The sequence below is a fragment of the Rattus norvegicus genome, chromosome 9 (assembly GCF_036323735.1).
Source record: "Rattus norvegicus strain BN/NHsdMcwi chromosome 9, GRCr8, whole genome shotgun sequence".
Classification (NCBI taxonomy): domain Eukaryota; kingdom Metazoa; phylum Chordata; class Mammalia; order Rodentia; family Muridae; genus Rattus; species Rattus norvegicus.
Window position 1 is genome coordinate 109445444 of NC_086027.1, and position 18448 is coordinate 109463891.

Below are 18448 nucleotides of genomic sequence, written 5' to 3' on the forward strand. Positions count from 1 at the left end.
ACCACACCTGGTTAGACTTTTGGTATTAAAATGGTGCCGTGAGAACCACTGAGCTAAAGTCATTTAATTCTGTGCCATGCATTACTAAAAGTGATGGCAGGTGCTTTAAGGACAGACACAAAAAGTGTAGCTAAGAGGTTTATGAGTTTGAAGCCAGTCTGGGCTACATAATCTGACTCTGTCCAGAAGACGACTGTCCTACGTGTAAAAATGCCAGGCTTTACGTTTCTGTGCATCTGTGGTACGTACAAGTGTGCACAACGGTTTGGGATGGCTGCGACTCTCGCTCTGGAAACCTGGTATGCGATAAATGGTACTGCAGCACCTAACTCTACGTCCTTACTCAGTTCAGATGCTGAAATGATTTCCATGCATCTGTACTAGGAGTGTCTGTCCTTCACAACCTAGGAGACAAGGCTTGATAACTAAACAGCCTAAGAAAGGACCTGGAGGACGGAACTCCTCCATAAGAGGAGAGGGGATAGACCACACAGGAAGGCAAGCAGGAACACGGAGGACACGTGCACGTGTTATTCTCTATCTGCAGTCACATGCAAATCCTTAGAGGAAAAAAGAAATAAGCTTCCGGTTCGTTTAGGTTAGACTTACGTCTTACTCTTGGTCTCAGAGTGATCTCACATGAAGATGCTACCTGATCTATATACAAGGAAGGTTGACCGCGAGGCACTGGGAAATAAAACCCCGTAAATTATAAAATGATTTTATTTGGGATGGGGAGAGGGTATTTGTAAGAGAGTGTGTTAAGGAAGAGTGATGTCTTTGCAGTGTATCTTCACCTGACCATTTTTACTTATTTGCTTGACATGTAATTCAATTTAGGAGAATGGGCTGCCTTTGTACTGCTTCCAGAGTTTTCCAGAAGTGGACGATACATATGTATGTCTATATGAGCTCAAACCACACAAAATTCTAGCCCAGAGAAGAGGAAGTGGGTGCAAAGTTCCAATCCCTAACTACTGCAATTAGTAGTTTCTGTGAATGGGAAAAGTCAGTTTCTTTGACGGAGTGACAACCGCTGTATCAACCACACCCCAGCTCAGACCTCATGCCCAGGGCTGTCATTGGCCAAAACAAAATGTACTTTGCAGTGTGTGTGTGTGTGTGTGTGTGTGTGTGTGTGTGTGTGTGTGTGTGTGTGCGCGCGCGCATGTGCACGCCAGAGAGACAGACAAAGAGGGAGAAAGACAGAGAGAGACAGATAGAAAGATAGAGACAGAAAATGAATACACACAGGCTATTTTTAGTTTTTTTTTTTTAAAGAAAAAGAACAAAAGGTGACTAAATAGTGAGGGGGATGGAAAAGAATATGATCAAAGTATATTGGAGAAAATAGAGAAAAAAACAGTATTAAAGAAATAAGTATTTTCCAGAAAGGAATCCAGCATATTCCTTGGTGGATTCTATCCTTTATTAGTTAGGAACAAACTGAATACTGTGTTCCTATGGCCCTAGCTGTATCTCCCTAGGACTTTTCCTTCCCTGTTTTGTTACTTTGTGGTTTGTTTCTTTATTGTGTTTTTGTTTGTGTTATTGTGTGTTTTGCTCTGTTTGCTTAACTGGTTTGTTGAGTTTTTTTGGTTTTGTTTTCTGTGTGCTTTGTTTTGTTTTTGTAACATGTAGTGCAATGGTTTCCCTTATTCATCTTAACAGAAAAGTAATCATACTTTCCGGATATTCCCATGTAATTTTTGCTATCCAGCATGGCTCTTGAATCAAGAACACTCAGTTTCACACCTTTCACTTTACTAGAATTGAGTCACAATGGACCGATTGTGATAGTCTCCACTCGATAGAAGAGAACTGCATGAAAATTAAAAGGCTGCTGTCTTCACATAATCATCGTGTCTCTTAGAGTAACATGTCACCTGGAATTTCTATGAAAAGTATGTGAGAACTGCACATTTTGACTCGGTGACAATGCTCCACAGTTTTAAAGTTTTATAATTAAATATTGCAGTGGCTCCAAAACCAGAAGAAATGGCCTTAATTGTATTGGTGCTTGTAACCATAGTGATCTCAGTTTTACAGGACAGAGCTCTTAAAACTGTAGCTAAGATTTATTTGACACTTCCAGTCACTGTTAACATGTTAGCTAAATTAATTAATTTAATCCCCATGAGGAACCTTTGAGGTACAAACCATTATCATTTTAAGCATTTCAAGATGTAGAAGCTGGAAACAGAGAGGTCATGTGTCTATTAACATCTAATTAATCTGTTAAAAATCTCTACTAAAAAGACTTATGTTAAAACCCTCCTGTGAGTCATTTTGCTTAAACTGTTGGTGCAATTATTACACGAGAGAACGAAAACCCCCTTTCAATTGTGGAGTAAACCTCACCTGCTTAGGGTGAGGGCTGCCCTGCTTTCTTGTGCTAGGTTTAGAATTTTCTCTCTATTTTAACATGCGCCATTTTCCAGTGGTCTTCTATATTTATGGCGTTAGCACAAGATTATTCCAGATTTAGAACATGAATTATACTGCTTCTGCCCTACTTCTGGCTTCCTCTGATGAAGCTAATATTTTCTAAATCCTCTACAAATGTGGATCTGATCTTTGCTTTGAACCAAAAATCATGCAAGGAAACTGTTTTTAAGTTTCATAGTAGATTTAAACAGAAATCAATTAACGGAAGCTCAAATGTGTAACAAGCCGTTTGGTTATTAAAGCTACCGCTAATAAAGGCTACTTAAAACGCACTATGAATAGGAAATATTGACGACCGTTCTCTAGACGGTCTGAAGGTCAGAAAATCTTTAATCGTCGTATTTTTGCCAATTATCTGCTTATATTTTTGGGAGATTTGCATATGCATAAATTTGCCTTGCCTGTATTATATGAAAGATCAAACCTTGCCTTCAAAAGCATCTTGCTTATTAATTTAAGCTGGGAAAGAACGCATTCCACCGTCTCACTGGGTGGTGAGCGTCATCGGCCACCGTCGGATCTTCACTAATATCCCGCCTCCTGCTTTCTGTTCTCTGTTTCCAACACTGCTTTCTCCTTCCCTTTGTCTTCTTTTCTATCCTTAATTTTTTTCCTGCATTTATATTTTCTTAATAAGACCTAAGCAAAAACATAATCTCTTTCATCCTGTAATTGGAGACACTACTTAGAGGGTTGTTTGTTTCCTCCCACCCCTCTTTTATTCACAATCATAATTTCTCACAAAACTAGCATTTCATAATGTGTGTCTTTAGAATGATTTTTGTAATCTGTGCTTATTTTTCGGAAACTGGGCAAATTAACTTCTGACAGGTGGGAAGTAGGTGTGCAGGCATTTTCCTGTTTGCACATATATGGATACACATGTGTCTGGGTAGGTATGCATGCACATGCGTGCTTCTCTGGGTGGAAACTAGAGGGTGAGATCAGGTATCTTTTTGTTCACTGCCCACCTTATACATTGAAGCATTTACCCAGAAGTCAACAATTTGGCTTAATCTAGACATTCAAATCATTCTTGGTCCTCCCTGGACTCAGCCTTCTGAATGCTGGGATTACAGGCATCCATCCAGGTTTAGGTGAGTGCTGGAGATCTGAACTCAGGCCCCTGTACTTAACCTGCCAAGCCATCTCCTCTGCATAAAGGACATTCTGTTGCCACAGCTTCCTGTCACAATTCCTTTGCTGCGATCTATTTTAAGCTCCTTCCTCTGGTTTCTCGGTGAAATACCCTCCCTCAAATCCTCATCTGTTAAGGGCAGGCTTCTTAGCTCGTGGTTCTATCAAGAGAATTGGTTGAGCAGAGGAGTGGTTTCACCCATGAATTAATTCCTTGACAATTCACAGATAGGTGGGTTATCTGGAGTTGGGACCTAGCTGGAGTCAGTTGGGAGTATGCTTTAAATGATACATTCCATCCCTGAGTACCCCGCTGAGGTTTCTGCCCTTTCTAAAGATCTGTCCATCTTTCTGTCTCTGTCTCTGTGCTGCCTCCTCCACCCCTCACTCTCACTCTGTGTGTATGTGTGTGTGTGTGTGTCCCTATCTCTTTTTTTCCCCCAAGTTTCTGTCTCTGCTTACTCTCGCCTGTCTGTCTCTCTCTTTGTCTGTCTTTCTCCTCCCTCCTTCTCTCCTCCCTCTCCCTTTTTCTCTCCTTCCTTCTCTCTCTCTCCCCTCCTCTCTTCCCTTCCTATCCATGGTAAAATGAAAGGCTCTTCTCTTCTTCACCTTCTTTTGGTACTGTCCCATCCCATCACAACCCAACCGATGGAGCTGAAGTGACCTGGACCTAAAGTCTGTTTTGCCAAGTTCAACTTCTCCTCTTCTACTTACTTTTCTAAGGTAATTTTGTCACCTTGAGAAAAAAGCTGACCAAAGAACAGACAAAACGAGATAATAGGTAACATTTATCGATCAACTGGAATACACTGACTGCTCTTCAAAGTACTTTAAAACAATTACCTAACCAGTCCTTATAAATAACCCTTGATATAAAGGAGATTTTATTTCTCTGAAATAGATGAGAATACTAAGACACAGAGAGGTTATATCTTCTGAAAACTTCACACAGATGGGATAACCAAGCAAACCCAGAAACCGGGCTGTGAGTGACCAAGCTTCCCTCTGCCAGAACCCTTCTACTACAGGCTTTTTGTAACCAATTCAACTTTGACTTTTTTTTTTTTTCATTTAATGTTCCTTTGTTATTTACCAGTTACGTTTTCTTTCATCATTTCTGCCCTACTCCATTTTGCCATTTAATTTTTTGAGATTTGAAGTGTAGTTACTTTGAAGTTTTATAACGTTCTATTTTCTCTGCCTCTAACCAAATCCTCCTATTTTGGGCTCGCTAGGTGAGTTTTCTACGTGGCTTTATAACATGTGGAATTTTTTAAAGTAAAATAAACTGAAAGGCACTGTTAACCTTGTGGTTCTCCATCGCTACTTTCCCTCAGTCATTCTCCTCCCCACCCACTCTGTGCAGACTCTCAGTCTCTAGCACAAACCTCTGTTGAGAGGCAAGGTTTTTTTGGGGGGAGACTTCCAGTAAGACCCTATTGTGAACTCATCAAAAGATTATGTTAAGATCTTCTCGTCCACACAGATACTCTCTGTGTCCCAAGCTGGAAACAGTAAGATTCACAGCGAACATGTAAAAAGAGAAAGAAGAATGCCAGTTATTTGATTGTTAATGTATAGTTAGATTTCCCTTTTCTCCAGAAGAATGTGATTGGGGAAATTTACAAGGATTGCATATGGAACATGTAGTCTATGGAACTTGATTCTTTTTCCTGTTTCATCCTAAACTCAGTATCTACATACGGGCGATGCCTTGGGATTTCTAGACACATTCTTCTGTGGTTCATACTCAAAGTGTCAGTGGGTTTGAACAGCCTAAGTGTCTCTTTGGTGCAGAGACTTCCAAACTTGCTTCTTCCTAGAAATGCAGGGACAATGATGAAACAGAGACTAAAGGAATGGCCAACCAATGACTGGCCCAACTTGAGATCCATCCCATGGGCAAGCACCAGTCCCTGACACTATTAATGATCCTCTGTTGTGCTTGCAGACAGGAGCCTAGCACAACTGTCTGTCTTCTGAGAGGCTACACCCAGCAGCAGACTGAAACAGATGGAGATGCCCAAAGGCAAATATTGGACTGAAATTTGGGACTCTTATGGAAGAATTGGGGAAAGGACTGAAGGTCCTAGAGGGGATGAGAACCCCACAGGAAGACCAACAGAGTCAACGATCCGGGATCGCTGGGAGCTCTCGGAAATTGAGCCACTAACAGAACAGACACAGGCCAGAACAAGGCCTCCCACACACATGTGGCAGATGTGCAACTTAGTCTCCATGGCTGCCTTGTCTGGCCTCCGAGGGAGAGGATGTGCCTAATCTGGCAGAGACTTGATGAGCCAGGGTAGGGGGACATTCTGGGGGCCCCACCCTCTCAGAGGGGCAGTTTTGGGATGTAAATGATGAATAATAAATAAATAAATAAATAAATAAATAAATAAATAAATAAATAAATAAGAGTCACTGTGACACGTAGTCTTGTTGGCATGCCAACCACTGATCTCCTAGTTTTATTCGCATCCTTCTTCATATTTATTTTAGTTTATTTATCTCGGTTATCACCTCACCGTTCCGTTGAGTAGGCTGTGACTATAATATGCCCACAGTTCTGCACAAACCCCAGATGAATCGTTTCAGAATCTCCGTCCTGCGGCAATAACTAATCACAGGCCTGACCGTCCCCACCATGCTTCTGTTTTGAATCTGCATAAATTATTTCTTAAAATTTCACAACCAAAACTACGGTCCAGGCGAAAGGAATGAGCGCAACATCCTCCAGGGTGTGTAATAGGAATTAAGGAAATGTTAGTGGAAATATCAACTTCGACTTGAATCATCTAAATTGAGCAGGCCGGATGTCTGGACTTCTGTGTGTAACTACCCGAATTTATGGCTGTGGCTGGGTGACACGAGGTACGCATTTTCATAAAAGGCCACAGACTCTTGGCAGAGCAAGGAAATGATTCTCCTGGAGAAAAACTAAGAGTGCTTGCGTGCTGTGGAAAGCAAATGTTGAGACAAGTTCATCCCCGACTGTTCTCTCACAGGGGTTTTACAAGATGAGAATCTGGCATTTACTAATAGGTCACTCGAGGGTCAGTGGCTATGGGAACCCAGACTCTTTGTCTGCATTTCATCTTTACCATATGATTTTGTTATGAGTGTTTAAGCCTTGTAAAGCATAATATATCATGAATATTTAATAATTGTAGTTTTAAAATGATATAAATTAAATCACCTGTCTGGTATGAGGCTATAGTATCAATGAAGATACATTTAATTCTTCATTGGGGTCTTTAAGTATATTTGATGTTTGACCTTCCATTTAGTTGTGTGTGTGTGTGTGTGTGTGTGTGTGTGTGTGTGTGTGTGCCTGAATACCATGAGCGCTTTCAACTACATGTATCACTTTTATCTTTTGCCTTCTATGAATTTTATCTTTTGTCTTCTGAGTTGAATATCTTTAACGCACAGCTGATTTAACATTCTGTGGTTATTTTTCTAAGATATTTATTAAGAGCCACACAATCCGCCGAATCTAGACTAAAGCATTCATAGTGAAGCAGAAGACTCGGTCAAACCCTCGAGGATAAAGAAAGGAGGAATAAGACAGCTGTCGGAACGACTCATCAGAAGCACTTGACAAGCAAGTCTCTGAACTTGGTGCTGTGTATAGTGCAGTCCAAGAAGCCGTGACCCTTGACCTCAGATAACTCTAGCAAAAAAATGGCGGTGCATAGGTATCCAGAGGGGCCTGAAGCAAGTGGGAAAAGCAGTGGCATCCCAACACCAGCATCTGCCTCAGGATGAAAGGAAGCCTCTCACCACTGCTTTTGCTATGTGGTGTGCAATCTGGGGGCACAAAACTTATCCTCGTGTGAGCCTAGTTGCTTTATCTTCTAAATAGTCAGTGGGAAAAAGTGTACAATGTACGTCTTTATATCAGCTGCATATCCTACTGCTCATGGAGCCCAAGACACACCGCCAGCCTCTCACCAAAACACAAACACATTCTCCTTAGGCTTCTAACGGTTATTCCTCTTACCTCTGAGAATGCTCTAGTCCTTGGTTGGTTCTCTGTATGAATGGATGCTTCTTTACTTCTGACTTTGGCTCAATATTTCCAATGAGATCCACATCACATTGCTGTCCCCCAGCTTCAGGGCAGACCAGCTTGCTCTAACAATGATAAAAAATAGAGGAGAAAAAGAAATGAAGGGTGTTCTTAAGCTAACAAGATATTATCGATTTCTCCTATAAGTAATAGTAATAATTTGTACAAAAAAATCTTTGAATAAATATATTTAGCACAATGAGGAAATGAGGAAATTGTGAGAATGGAGTAACTATCTACACATGGCCACCAAAATGATAGTAAAACATCAGAGAATAAAAGAACCAGGTAAAAATTTCTGAAAGTGACTTTACTCTAACATGACGCCTTTGATCAGCCACTCAAGAACAATTTATGGTAGTCAGGAAGATGTATTTGAAGACGACGCTTTAGGCACTCGGAAGGTCATGTTGTCTTTACATCTCACTCTTACTCCTCCAAGTGCAATGCGCCTTTAAAAATATATGCGGAGTTGAGCTATACCTATTTTTAAGATTTCCCCTGGAGTCCATTTCATACTTTGAGAGCCTCTGTTATAATATTTTGTCTGGGTGATGACAAGCATCGTGGGCACACAATCCATTTCTATGTCTAGCTTTTATGGGCTCTTTCCATTCTTCAGGCAACTTGATTGTCAAGCTCTTGACTTAACAGACGAAGAAGCTGAGAGCAGAAGAATATGAATAATTGTGATGTAGAATAGATTTTTCTGACCTGTGAGTAGTAATCACCTGTTAATAGTTGCAAAATTGTATCTCCCTGTCACTAATTTCTCCCCATTCACCATTTCAAGGAGTATGCTAAAGATTTAAACAACAGAAAAAGTCAAAGTGCATATATTTTGTGTGTTCAGTTTGGTTATTAGATTTTGTTTCCTCATTTTTCTTGATGCTTTTCCTTTTTATTCTTTCTACTTAAACTGTATACATGGATCTATATTGACCGTCTCAAATCCCTTTATGGAAGCTTATTTCAATAATCTATCTGAATCCTAAAGTAGATATTAACTCATTCTTCATCAAAAATATAGAAACAAAGCATAAAAGGAGTCCCCATCCCTATAATATAGTGTAAAATACAACACTATATAAATCGGTGTCTTCTCACAGGGAGCAAGATGCCACCTGAACACTGTTCTTGGAATCAGTGTGGCTTTCATAAAAATCATATGCCAAAACATGTCGCCTTCTGTACGAGAACAAAACACCCACTCGTTAATGTCCCTAGAACTTTCCATGACACTGCACTTTGAAAGCACTGTATCTGACAACATCATATGCCCTTGATCCTTGGAGTGTCTTCTTTGCCCAGTGACGGTGTGCCCAGAGATCTTGGAAATCATTCAACAGCATAGCGACTGACAGCTCTTTGCCTTCCGTATTCCATTTGGCTTCATTCTTTAAGTAGAACAGGCAGACCCATTGCTGGTTGATATGTTTAGCCTCCTGTCTACCTCAGAAGGTACCCATCTCCATACCCTCAGTCCATGCTGTTCAGATGCAGACAGTCTGTCTTACAGCATCAGGAGGAAGCACAAGCCTAGAGTGGTCAGACAGGGCGAGTAATAACACTACTGACAGAAACGTCAAATTAGTGAAATAAAAATTTGTAGTCTTTTTGGACCACTGTGAAACAGAAATTTAACTCTGGCGCATAACAGGAGTAAAAAAAACGATGGAGGGAAATTGATGCCTAATGATGTGTTTTTATTGTCTGAATCTATTTGTTCCTGAAGAATTCAGACACTCCCACGCTCTGAATTACATGGGTATATTCATGTTTCGATATTCCTTTTATTCCAATTTTTAGATAATTATGTCTTTTGGCTGAATAATTTATTTCCTTTCAATGTGTGTTAATAACTTGCTTCTTCTGGTAAACAGGATACAGCAAAGGGGGTTGGGATTTCAGTTCTGTAATTAGATGGCAGGAAATCCAATTGGGCCTTGCTCTCATCTCTCCTCGGTGTGTGGGCTCACACACTTTGAAGACATGGGCTGAGGTACAGGTGTGATACAGAAGATATACAGGTGATGGGGAGCTTTCAGTCACCAGAAAGGAAGGAACAAAGACTCCATGTCTAACAAGGTGCAAGGATTGGACTGAGCAATGGCAGGATAATGCTGACAAGTACTGGATGACCTTGCGAATGGATGCACCATCCTTCTAGTCAATGCTTGACTCAATGCTTGACTCAATGCTTGACTCACACATGCATTTCAGCTTTATTTTGGTCCTGAATGGAAGTTCATTCAGAGCTGTACTGTCCTTAGTGCCCACTAAGCTTTAAGATAAATTTGAGACAGTGAGATCCAAGCTCAGTAGCCACAGAGCAGGAGGTAGCACACACTATCATCTTCTGCTGTATGTAAGCTATGTCTGTCTCCAGCATCCACAAGGTTCTTGACAATTCGACTAAGAAATGCTTTGCCAGGGAATAAGGAAAGACCAGTAAGATTGTGAAGGATTCATGAAATTTCAATAGTACATCCTTTCCCCTGAAAATCTCTGAGAAACTGCAATGCGTAAGTTCCCTTCCTTTTCCTTTATTGCCTCAACCATAAAAGAGGCAAGTTTTTTAACTCTTTAAAACTTAATAATAGCTTAAATTCACAGAGCAGTTAAGTGCCTTAAAAACTTTCAGAACGATGTGTAGGTAGGAAGTTACTAACAAAGGCAAGAAATTCTGCCAGAAATCCCTGAAGTATTGAGAGTGAGAAAGTAGATGGGAAAGAAGAAAAACAGAGTTCATGGAAATTCATGGGTATGTGTGAGTGCATGTGTGCATGTGTCCATGAGTGTGTGTGCATGCATGCATGTGTGTGAATGTGTACATGTGTGTATGCATGTATATATGCATCTTTGTGTGTGCATGTGTGTGAATGTATGCATGTGTGCACGTGTATATGTGTATGTGCATGTATATATGCATCTTTGTGTGTGCATGTGTGTGAATGTATGCATGTGTGCACGTGTATATGTGTATGTGCATGTGTGTGCATGTGTGCATGTGTATACACATATGTATGTGTCTGTGTGGGGGGTGTGTGGTATGTTTCTTCTTCATAGAAACAGAAAATCACTGCACAATATAAGGAAAATTACTTCCTTATACTTAGTGACATTTTGATGGAAGAAACATTTGTCAAAAGACTGAGTGCAAACAACACAGAGGAAGTAACACTCTTTCTGAAACTCAGAGGTGTAACAGACATGTCTAAGCAAATCAGAAGTTGTATTTCAGGTACTTGACACTGAGACCTCAATAATGCCCTAATCTAATCCACCTCCTGTTATACACTCAAGAAGGGAGGTGTGGCTCAGTCACTGCGTGAAATGAACTGGTCCAGAACAAGGGTTGCTTTTAGGCCTTCAGACTTCAAGTCCATTTCTTTTCTAAACCATTAGAGCTATATACTACCAACATTGGTGATCAAGAACATACAAGAAGAGCCTAAGGTTGGAGCCAAGGAGCTCTTATGATTCTCCACACATCAGACATCCCACCTGGCCAGAGCAAGCTGTCTTAAGAAAAACTTTCGTCAGAAGGAGACTTGTCTCCATAGTTTAGATTCATCAGAAGCACCACTACCTAAATACTTATAATCAGGTCTCTTGACAAAACGGTGCCAATGCTAACTGGTGGAATCCATGCCTTGTCAGTTGAATATAAAATATGTTCAGTATCACCGTTGATTCCATCCCTATATGTCACAGTCAACATCAGAACACCTCACACCGATGTCTACCCTGATTGTATTTAGTTCTGTTTTTAAGAGGCTTCCACAGCTCCTGATCTGCCATAATTATTCTTCTACAAATGCAGAAACCTTTCTAAAATCTTTTTAATTATGTAGTTCCTTCATTTCTCCCTTTCCTTTCCTCCCTCCAAACCTTCCCATGCACACCCCATTCTCTTTCAAACAAGGCTTCCTTTTCTTTAATTGTTGTTATGCATGTACATATTCCATGATGTGTAAATACAGCCTGCTCAATCTGGACAATGTGATTTGGATGCTTATGGTTTTAGACAAGACTGACTATTTGGGATTGAATAATTGAATGATATGTCCTTCGCTGGGAAAGAAGGCGATTCCTATTCTCCGAATTCCTTAGTTGTCTGTTGCTCCCTAGTTCTTTGTCTTGAGTCCAGACTTTATCAGTGTTAAAAGTTTTATGTCTGGCAGTCATTATCTGCCATTAGTAAAAGCGCTTCCCTCCTTAAGATCAGCCAGTGTTGCTTCCCTCCCACCGTACTACCTCCTTTGAAAATGAAGAGAGTGTTTTCCCCTCTCTTCTCCAACTACATGCTTATTTCTCCCTGGTCAGAAATAAAATCAGATTGCCTAGTCAGCCTTGAACACCCACTTTCAGATTCTGGCCTTTTAATGCCATAGGAGTCTCTTCTCCTAGTAACCTTTGCTCTATTTTGAACATTTGTATATCTACAAAGTACACAATGCACAAGCTTCTCTCTCTCTCTCTCTCTCTCTCTCTCTCTCTCTCTCTCTCTCTCTCTCTTACACACACACACACACACACACACACACACTCACTCACTCACTTAGAATATACAGAATATAATTGATGTACCTCATTTTACCACTATCATATTGTATCCCCAGATCTCACCACCTCCTAAGGACCATTTGTGTGGTAAGTCTAGCCTGCAGCTCTCAAGCCCCTCCTCCAGGATGTTTCCTCATCCTGGTTGCTCAAAGCTTACTTGTCAAGCATTGCCAAGACCTTTACATTTGAAACATAAGGAGCAACCTATAAGAAATTCATTAAGCTGAATAATTCCCACAGAAGAGCAACAAGACTCTCATCATCCCTTTACCCCAAATTCTGAAAATCTGTCTATAATTTACCCTGTCACATCATTGTTGTTGTTTTTAAAGCATGGTTTTTCGAATAGATTTCCTGGGAAACTTGGACCTTCGCCAACTGGATGGTTCCCTGCCCTGGGCAGTGACCTCATGCTTCTGAGTCTCACTTTCTTCCTCTGTAAAATAAAACTGATTATAAGCCTGCTTTTAAACCAATTCTCCACCTAGATATTCATGTGTGTTTACTGCATGTCAGCTCCTCTTCCTCTACCCAAGATGGTCAGTGCTTATTTTCATCACCAAATTTATAGAGCATAATTTTAAAAACTCATTTGTGAGGACCAGGCTAGCCAGGCTCACACAACCCTCTGCTTCTCTCCCATCTGCCTGCCAACTGACATTCTTGGTTGCTAATCTAAGCCCCAGCCATATGTTCTCCGTATGGGAGACTCCTTCCTGCCCAGGTGGGGAAGCAGACACAATGATCTAATAAGTCTTTTCTGTCTCGATAGGGCAAGGCTCGGGAAAAGTTCCAAACACGGAGAGGTTCAGATGAGACAACACAAGCTTGGGTGACTATGTTCTTCATCAATTTTTTTTCTTGCTTTCTTTTTTCCTCCCAAGATCCCCGAACTATGTTTCAATCCTGTCATTACCTGTTTCCTTGTCTCTGTTTAGTCTAGCAGACAGGTCGAAACTCTGCAATAATATTTCAGCATGGGGTGTCTGTGCGGTGTCAAGGACAGTGTGGATGAAAAGCACGAATTAGGAGCTGTGGGACTGAGTTAAGAGGCTCCAAATGCAAAGCCATCGCCTCCCAGCCAAGGGAAACATGGAGCGCTGTAAAGAGGGATGGGCACGTTAGTCAGAGAGCCAGGGCCACTGCCTGGTTGTTTAATGATACTGGTGGACCCAAAGGACAGGGTATTTGCAAAATTCTTAAAAAGAGAAAGAATGAAAGAAAGAAGGAAGGAACAAAGAAAGGAAGGAGGGAGGGAGGGAGGCTGGGAGGGAGGGAGGGAGGGAGGGAAGGAGGGAGGGAGGGAGGGAGGAAGGAAATAGGACATACCAAAAAATGGTCAGAAGAAATCAAAGTTCAAATCAGGGTGACATAAAAGAGGGAAGGAACAAAATGAAGAGAATTTATTGATTAGACACGGTCTTCTCTGCCAGGTCATAAATAGTACAGATCTGAAACTTTAACATGGTACCGTCAGGTGCTAAATGAAACCTCTGAGGCACCTTGTTGCTTTGACAATCGCATTAAACAAAAAAATTAGGCTTTCATTTTCTATAGACTCGATGCCACTTTTAATACCACTGTTAATACTACCTTCTTCTTTTGTTTCCTGGATATTGAAAGATTGGTGCTTAAATAACCCCCATGGAGATAGTCAATAGCTAAATTCAGGAAGGAGGGACATATTTATAATCAAACTCAGTAGCATCATGGTGTAGTTGTGAGTAACTAAGTTGTCCTTGCGTTTTACTGAGTTGTCTTACATTTTTTACGTTAGACTCAGCTTGTATTGCTCTAGCTCAAATACCTGACACTGCTAAACTACCCAAAAGTCTCTGAAGCACTATTTTCACATCCACACCACGGCAATTAAAACCCCTGCCAGACAATTGTGTCATGGATGTGTCATCCTAAAGGCATTTTTACAAAGCCATTTATATCTTCTAAGGAATTTCACTAACTTTATTAGCATCCAGAACAAGCATGGGTTTATACAGTTAATTGGCCCCTGAAAATAGACTACCAGGCCTTGACCCTAGACCATGTGGTCTGGCCTGAAGCAGAATGTATGTATCACTCTTTGGATCTCTGGTTAAAGGTCATCACCTCACCCTCTTTTGCCCTCTTTGGGTTTCCTCATAAAGAAAGGAGCAAACAACAGCATGTGAGCTTCTCAGACGAAGATACTGTAGAACACCACAGACGTCACCTCTCTGCATGCTCAAGCCTGTCCAAGGTAGCTTCCCCTCATTATTCACAGCTCTTTCCACTCTTCACAGGGCTGCATTTGCTACCACTTCAAACAGGTATACAGCTAATGAGAGAGAGCATGCAATTAGTGTCTTTTGTTATACACGAACTATCATGGTGCCTCTTGCAGGTAGAGACAGGTTGTACATGCTCACAGGTTATGCTGAGTCTAGGGAAACGGCCACAGACCTTGATAATGCTGACCTTCAAGTCTCCAAAAAGAATCCGCGATATCTGTTGCATGTCTAGTGACTTACACCTTTAGATTTGTCTGTGGCTGCGTTCTTGAAGGAGGGCATTCATACAGCTATCCATGCATGTGTCAATAAAAATTGCTTCTACAGTGAACGGGAAGCTCTGAGTATTTACCATGCGCACGAACTTGATTTGTTCCAGCCAGAAGTTTTATACAGGATTAAAAAATAAATAAATAAAAGTGAGATGGACTTTATGCTACATTAAAGTACTTTATTCCTTCCCAAATTAGTCCTCCTTCTAGAATATCATGGCAGATAGTTAACCGTGCAATACCTTCATTATAGCAGAATGGCAAAGGATTGGATTAGCCTCAAAGAGATATGAACTGGAAAGGTCATTTCTGCAATAATGGATTCCATTATCAGAGACTGAGAAAAACTGAGGAAGATTCACACAGGATCTCATTTTTCCCACTTTCTGAAAATTTTTTTGATTACCTAAGGAAATGTATTCTTTATAAATGAATACTTATAAAGTTACCTGGAAGCATGCTTTGGCTTATCACATATCTTACTAAAAAGGGATGAGGCATTTTTGTCTAAGTGAATCATACAGGGTCATCAAGAGGAGCTGAATATTTAACATGGAGCAAAAAGGATTCTCCATCATGTTTGATTTCTAACCATTTATATCCCCAAAATAGCTGTTCTTCTCCAGGCATTAAAGTACTACTTTTTAGGGATATCCTAATCTCTAAGGGTCTAAAATGACCTCAGGACTCATAGATTCTACATTTAAGACAAGTTTTAGACTTTGGCAAGCTGCCTCAATACTTCCAAATTAAGGGATTTCTCATTACCAAAGAAATTCTTTATATTGCCTAGTAAATAATTATTAAACATAATAAATACTGAGTTGGATCTTGTCCCTATACATATTTAAGAGGTTCTACAAAACTGTGTCATGTGACACTTCTGTAGGGATCTTATTTATTTGTCGTCAGAACTACATGTCAGCTAGAAAGTCTTGAGGGTTTTCTTTGTCCTAGGCAAAGTTCATATTGTAGTTTACTAAGTAACTATACAACTTATAGATATTTGGTGAATTCTCCACTCTTTTCTCCACTTGTTCAACATGAAAATATTCCCTCTTCCCACCCTCTGTTGAACACCCCTGATTTCAGGAAGGTAAAGAAGCAATTCCTCCTCCTTGACTGTGTCTTCATCTCTAAAATAGATAATTCCTGCCCTAGCTCTCTGGTGGTAATCTATAATAAATAGCTTAAGAACATATAAGGAGTCAGTTGTCAGTCACAAAACACCATGACTCAGTTTGTTTGAATTCTTCCTTTCATTTTGAGAGCAGAAACCCACCCATTAAATTTCTAAGTCCACTATATTTTAACAGAGCAAGCTTTGAGACCTACATCTTTTCTGCCTTTAATTGGGTTTTTAAAAATCTGTAGACATTTTCTTTTTTGCTATGTAGAAATAGCTAGGCTATGCCTCTCAGCTGCTAATCTATGTGGCACCCCTACAATATCAAAGCAGGGCAGACTATCCATACATCAACCCAGGCGTAAGTTGGGAATGGATGAAAACACCAATTCAAGTTCTGTCATCATCCCTTCTTGGTCATCATTGAATGTTGAAGGATGGCTCCACTTTGGGGTAACATTCTAGGAATTTCCAGCATGCTTCCCAGGAAAAACCACCTTGCCCATCACTGTCTGTGACCCTTAACTTAGAACATTTGATCCCCACAAAAAAGCAAAATGGAGTCACCAACTTATTCTCCAGAGTTTGTTCACAATCTCAGAATTATTTGCTCAGTTAAACCAAGACTCCTCCACACAAGCTTAATCAGTCTACCTGTCCCTGAAATACTCTGCTAGGATGCAGTTGATGCAATATAAGGATCTGATTTAACACCACAAGGTTAGATGGGGAAAGACAACTGACTTTACCCTGGACCTTGAAGAAAATGAAGTATGTTTAGAGAAAATAGATTATATTTCCTTCACTTAAGGAAGTTGGAGAAGGCTCTCAAGGCAAGAACCTGGAAGCAGGCACTGAAGCAGGAGCCATGGAGGGGTGTTACTGACTGACTTGTTCTCCCTGGTTTTATCAGCTTCTCCTCCTACCCATTCAAGGACCGCCTGCCTAGAAGTGGTGCCACCCACAGTGGGCAAGGCCTTCCAAAATAAATCATTAATCAAGAAAATACCTCCAAAGTCACGCCCACAGGCAAATTTGATGGAGAAAATTCCCTATCTGCAGTTCCTCCTCCTAAGGTTACTCTAGTTAACATCGAGTCTCTCAAAACTAGCCAGCACATTTGCACACTCAGCTATGGTTAGAGTCATCCGGAGGTCCACAATAGAGTGCACAGAGAAATAGAGAAAAGAGAAGGCAGGGAAACTTTACATCAGGCCCCATGTTAGAACAAGGAGAGAATGAAAGGGGGAGTTAATATGAATGAATTAGGTGGATATGATGGAGTAGAAATGGCTAAATCATGTAATTATGTTCTAAACGACACACAAGCAAAATAAAATACTAAGCTGTTAGTGAACTATCCAAAAATGGTTCTGATTAAGCCAGGCCAGGCACTACCTACAAGAAAAAATGCCCCCTCTCGCTTCCTCTCTCTCTTTCTCTCTCTCTCTCTCTCTCTCTCTCTCTCTCTCTCTCTCTCTCTCTCTCTCTCTCTCTCTGATGCAGAAGCTGCCTGGAGATGGGTATCCACATTTAAAGGGTGGGAGAGAAGGCCTAATGGCAAACCTACTCAGGATGCTTGCAAGTCAGGCGTTCAGAACACAGGGAGTGCCAGCACTTTATGGAATAGCAACTATGCAATAAACTCGGAAAGCAGCTAAGTGCCCATAAATATATGTGTATCTAAATAGACACTGAAACCTTAGGATGTTCCCACACACTTAAAAATGCTTTCCACAAAAGGGATCGTAAGCGTGCGGAAAGAGCTAAGGAGAAGAGTGCAAACGTATTAACCATTAAGCCAATAATAGCATCTGGTATTGCCTGTTGTCCTGAAATGTCCTGATATATTTCAGTAGTTAATACAAGGACATCATCATCTGATAACAGGGGCTTGCACTGCTATCTAACTGGCATTCAAGTTACTGAAACAACAAATCGCTTCCTAAGCACTCTAAGAAGCAAACGCGAGGACACTTTTTTGGTGTTGAAAGTTTAAGAGCAGGCATAGACTACCTTTCTACCTCCTGTTCCTGACATAGCTTCCTGTCAAAACAGCTATCACTGACACAGCATGGGGGCCTTTATGCATTGGAGAATGGAGGAGGGAAGCAAGGTGCATTAACAGAGGAAGGAAGAGAGACAGTGTAGCACTAGTACTTAACCTTAGTAGAAAAAACAAAAGTGTAAACGAAACAATGGCGACAAAACTCCAGCTAAAGTAACCCAGTTCTAGTTTCTGTTTCATCATTGTTCCTCTGTGTCCTCAGAGGGCTGATATTTAATAGTGTTAATAAAATACTTTTGAAGATGGTGGAAAACTTCTGCTTTACAACCTACACCACCATTATCTTGCAAGTGAACTCATACTGCCTTTATGGAAAGAATAAGAATCATGCTTAATAAATAAAGGCAGCCTAATGTAGTTTGTGAAATTTGTTTTCTGGCTAACAGGATTACGATAGTGATGTAAAACTGGTCACTGCAAAAGTCAGGTATGGGAACATGAAAACTTTTAAAAGCCAAGAACTAAGATCAAAGTAGAAAGATGCTT